A 5,684-nucleotide genomic window follows, 5' to 3' on the forward strand; every position below is an offset into this window, starting at 1 on the left:
TCTGTACTGTGAGGATTCATGGTCCCAGACGGAGGCTAGAGCTCCAGCCCTTGCGTCTTCGTCTAAGCCAGCAGGAGGAAAGAATAAGGACATCCCACATCTTTAAGGACATGCCAAAAGTTGCTCAGATCACTGCCCAGAACTTACTGACAGCTAGCTGCAAAGGAGGCTGGGAAGGTCACCTTTATATTCTAGGTTGCTTTGTGCCCAACGAAGAATCAGAATTCGAAGGAAGAAGGGAAGATGAATATTGAGAGACAAGTAATGGCCTCTGCCACACTGTGCTTACAGAATATGCCAAGAAGAAAACGTAGATGCTAAACCCTTTATATCCCTGTCATGCAGATGTATTTCTGCTCAGAAGTGGACCATCAATTTGTATTTTTCTGGATGTTTGAAGTATTTCATGAAAACCAGAGTAACAAACTCTAATTACCCACCATCCATAATTAATAGATGCTAACATTTTCCTTCAGAGCTTTAAAAAAATTGACTCATGGGCCAGCCCCATGCCCTGGTGGTTAAATTCGGTATGCTCCACGTTGGCAGACTGGGTTCACTTCCCAGGCGTGGACCTACACCATTCATTGGTGGCCAGGCTGTGGCAGTGACCCACCTACAAAATAGAGGAAGATGTGCACAGATGTTAGCTCAGAGCAAATCTTCCTCAGCAAAAAAAGAAAAAAGAAAAAAAAATTGACTCAGATGAGGTCCCTTCTGCTGCCACACCCCAGCACCATTCTTTTCCCTCCCTTTCCAGAAGCCATTACTTTTCTGAATGATGTAATTCCCATGAGCGTCTCTATATTTCCTCTCTATAAATAACAATAGTGGTATTTTGAGAAACTGCATAAATGGCATACATTTCATCTTCTCACAGCTCATTTTCATTCAATACTTTTTCCAAGGGCTATCCACTGATACTACAGATCAAGGTCACTCATTTTAACTGTTCAGTTGTTTACCATCTTAGAAAGGCCACAACATAGCCATTTCTTGTTCATGGACTTTTAGGGTATTTCCAGTTGTTCCTAGACACAAACAGTTCAGCTGTGCACATGCATGTAACTCTCCTTGCATACATGTGCACAGGTTCTCTAGAGCATTGCTTCTCAAGCTTTAAGGAGCAGATGAAGGGCCAGCCCTGTGGCCGAGTGGTTAAGTTCATGGGCTCCACTGCAGCGGCCAACTTTCGCCGCTTTGGCTCCTGGGCGTGGACATGACACTGCTCATCAAGCCATGATGAGGCGGCATCCCACATGCCACAACCAGAAGGACCCACAACTAAAATATACAACTATGTACCCAGGGGGCTTTGGGGAGAAAAAGGAAAAATAAAATCTTTAAGGAGCATGTGAATCGCCTAAGAAATCTTGACTGCAGATTCTCACTCAGCAGGGCCAGTGGGACCAAGAGCTGCCTTGCTGACAGAGCTCCCAGGTGAAGCCCAGGCTGCCGCTCTCTGGATGCTTCCAGCAGTGAGCCTCCAGGGTCATACCTAGAGTTGTGGGGTCACAGGGTGGACACATCCTCAACTGTCACAGGCAGCATCAAATTGAATCAATTTTACTCCAAAAGAAGTGCATGTGTTCTTATCTCTCCATCCTCACCAATACCTGATCTCATGAGACTTTTTGCCTTCTGCCAATCTGAAAGCATGAAACAATTAAAAGTCTATTTCCCTGATTATCAGTGACAATGACCGTCTTCTTATATTGACTAGTCAAGCTTTTTCTGTTCATATATTTTACCCATTTTTCTAATGCAGCAGTTCTAAGTATGGTCTGAGGACCCTGGGGGAGCCAGGAGGGTCCATGGTCCTTCCTTGTCCAATTTCCTATCTGTGTGAGGCTTGATTGTTTTCATATACTTTAACCAAACACAGAGCAACAGGCTGACTGTATAAGCAGCTATGAGAATCTGGCTGTCTTCTATTAAGTTAATACAGAGAGCTGCAAAAATGTAAAACAATGCCTCTCTTCTCATTAAACTTTTGTTTTGAAAAAGTTATTTTCCATAATTTAACATATTATTTTTAATAAATTAACACTTTTAAAATTCCTATCTTAATTTCTAATATAGTAAATACCAACAGATATAATGTATACACACAAAAATTCTTTTCTTTTTTTTTTTTTTTTGCTGAGGAAGATTTGCCCTGAGCTCCCATCTGTGCCAATCTTCCTCTATTTTATATGTGGGTTGCCATCACAGCATGGCCACTGACAGGTGGTATAGGTGCACACCTGGGATATGAACCTGGGCTGCCGAAGTGGAGCACACCAAACTTAACCACTAGGCCACGGGGCTGGCCTTGCAGAGTTCTCAATTTTTAAAAGTGTAAAGGTGTCTTGAGACCAAGAAGTTTGCGAACTGCTGTATTAAAACATGGCTGCCCTTTGCTCCTTGAATTTCAGGAGGTTCTTTCGTTTGTTCATGTATTCTGGATACCAACCCTTTGTCAGTTGTATGTATCACAAACATTTTCTCCAGTCTGAGGCCTGTCTTTTCACTTATGGTGCCTACTGTTCTTAGAAGCTTTCATTTTGATGCCATCCTAGTTCCCTACAGGGTTGTGCTTTCGCTAAGGATACTGCTCCTATTTTGAAATAGGGAACGTCTCACTGGGCTCTACAGAGAACTCCAGCTTTGGCATCACTGAATGAACTATGGAGAGAAAATGGGATTCCCCCGACCCTCTCCTCCCAGAATCACATGCTATGCATCTGCCATATCTGAACTAACTTCAATAGAGATGGGAGTTACCACTGGCCTTTAATGATTAGATCAATGTAAAAGACGTGCTCATATATTATAGAATATTCTGTTTTGCCTCAAATGAAATCAAATGTCTGTGATTCACCAAAAATAATATTCTACCCTTGGCATACTATATGTTTCTGTTTTCCTCTTCATAGTTAGGAAGGAAATTCCTATAAAACTTGACACACACTTAATTTAACATGTACACTGCAGTCTGCAAATATTTTAACTGAAAAAGATTTAACTCATTTCAATTCAACCTTTTTTACAAAGCTTTTGTTTTTAAAAAGCGGTTTCATATACACTATTTTATTTTACCATCACAATAATCCTGTATGATAATATCAAACAATTGCAAAATAAAGATCTTTTAACAAAATAGACATCTAAGAAGACAGGCTCAACAAAGGCAACCATTCTTCAAAGTCGAGTCCCATTAACTGACACCCTCAGTTTTAAGAGTCCTGAGACACTCAGAAGTAACCCAATCGACCCTCCCATGAAGCAGAAACAAGGCAAATGCCCACACAGTGGGGACGGTGGACAGGAGGATATTCTCTGCCTTTCAAGATGACTTCAGATTTTTTACCGTAGAGTAACAGATGACTAATATGCCCTCCTGTTCATTAATATTCCTATTCATAATTATGGCCAATTCATCTATTTCAAATTAGAGGAAGGTGGGGGGTATCAGATGAAGCCTGGGAGGAAGAGACCGAAGATAGGAAACTGGCCAGTACTTCCCCCGAAGAGACCAAGAAAGGGGCAAAAACAATTTGGAGGAAGTAGAATAGAGTGAGACAGAAATAGAAAGGGAAGAAGGTAAAGAAAACATACATATCTCTAAATGAAAAAGAAAAAAATTGAAAACAAAGGTATAAATGCCTATTTCCAGGAAATTACACAGAATGACCCACATCACCAATACCATCCATGCAGCTTTCAGAAAAGACCTAGCTATCAGGGACTCTTGTGTTTTAGAGTTTATAGATAACTCAAGATTCCTTCATTCGAAGATTCAAGGATATAAGGATAGAGAAATAACTTCACTGAAGAGAAAATACGTATTTCAAGATAGTGAGTTCAAAGTCACTTTCAAGACCAATTAAAAGAACTGCCTATTTAATCCGTCCTAAAAACTGCACTCATCACTGACCCATATACTTGACCGCACTCACTTATAATGATCCTCCGTATTTCTTTTAATATTCATCTTTGCTACAAAATAGATGGTATAAATATCAGCCCTATTCAGAAATCTTTCGTGAAAAACTTTCTGGGGCGGGCCCCACGGCCAAGTGGTTAAGTTTGCACCCTGCGCCTTGGCGGCCCGGGGTTTCACCAGTTCAGATCCTGGGCGCGGACATGGCACCGCTCCTCAAGCCACACTGAAGCGGCGTCCCACATGCCACAACTAGAAGGACCCACAACTAAAAATAAAATACACAACTATGTACCGGGGGGCTTTGGGAGAAAAAAATAAAATAAAATCTTAAAAAAAAAAAAGCGTTTTTCTTGGGGCTGGCCCGGTAGTGTAGTGGTTGCGTTCACATGCTCCACTTCAGCGGCCCAGAGTTTGCAGGTTTGGATCCCAGGCGCAGACCTATGCACCACTTGTCAAGCCATGCTGTGGCAGACATCCCACATATACAGTAGAGGAAGATGAGCACGGATGTTAGCTGAAGGTCAATCTTCCTCAAAAAAAGTTTTCCTCCATTGAAAGATGGAAAAACAAAACAAAAAATTTCTGAAAATAGTGAAGAAAAGAAACCCAAGGCAAAATATCCCTCATTAAAAAGTCAGTATAGGGGCCGGCCGGTGGCGCAGCGGTTAAGTTAGCACCTTCTGCTTTGGTGGCCTGGGGTTCACCGGTTGGCATCCTGGGTGCAGACATGACACCCCTTGGCAAAGCCATGCTGTTGCAAGCGTCCCACATAAAAAGTAGAGGAAGATGGGCACAGATGTTAGCTCAGGGCCAGTCTTCCTAAGCAAAAAGAGGAGGATTGGCAGCAGATGTTAGCTAGGGATAATCTTCCTCAAAAAAAAAAAAATGTCAGTATAAATTCTGAACCATCTGCTACCTTCATCCATCACGCTTTACAGCTGTCACCATGCCTAAGGAGGGAGCGCCATATAAATTAATTTGCTTCCACTTCCACAATTCAAATCAGAACAAAAAACCAAAAGATGTATCTTGTTGATAATTGCCAGTAAAATCTCACATTAATTCAACATAGTTATACCTTAAAGAGATATTATTCTTGAAACACACCCATACCTGTTCAATTAGTTTCTACCTCTCCTTGTCATTGAGGGGAAAAAAATACAGTAATCAACAATATGTTCTTTAGAAATAATTTTAAAATCAGAACCAGTGTCATGGTATCAGGTGGAAAAAATTCAGGGGCCAGTCTGGTGGTGTAGTGGTTAAGTTCATGCACTACACTGCGGCAGCCCAGGGTTCGCAGGTTCAGATCCTGGGTGCAGATCTAGCACTGCTTGTCAAGCCATGCTATGGTGGCATCCCACATAAAATAGGGGAAGATGGGCACAGATGTTGGCTCAGCAACAATCTTCCTAAAGCAAAAAGAGGAAGATTGGCAACAGATGTTAGTTCCGGGCCAATCTTCCTCACAAAAAAGAAAAGAAGAAAAACATCTATGACAAATTTAAAACAATCTGAGTCTTTGACAGATCATTAAGCGTAACAAAATACAAAAAAATTGAATCAAATAAAAATAATGTGAAATTAACAAAATAAAACAGAAAGGGGCACTTGTATGTGTTAAAATAATTTAATTCTCCCTGTACATTTCTGTCCATGTGAACCAACAGAAATCAAGAATGCATACTTTACAATATTTACCTGTTTTGAGACATTCAAGTCAATTCAGATGGCAAAAGTAGAATTCAATCACTAA

This window comes from Equus quagga, chromosome 9 (assembly GCF_021613505.1).
Source record: "Equus quagga isolate Etosha38 chromosome 9, UCLA_HA_Equagga_1.0, whole genome shotgun sequence".
In the NCBI taxonomy this organism is placed as follows: Eukaryota; Metazoa; Chordata; class Mammalia; order Perissodactyla; family Equidae; genus Equus; species Equus quagga.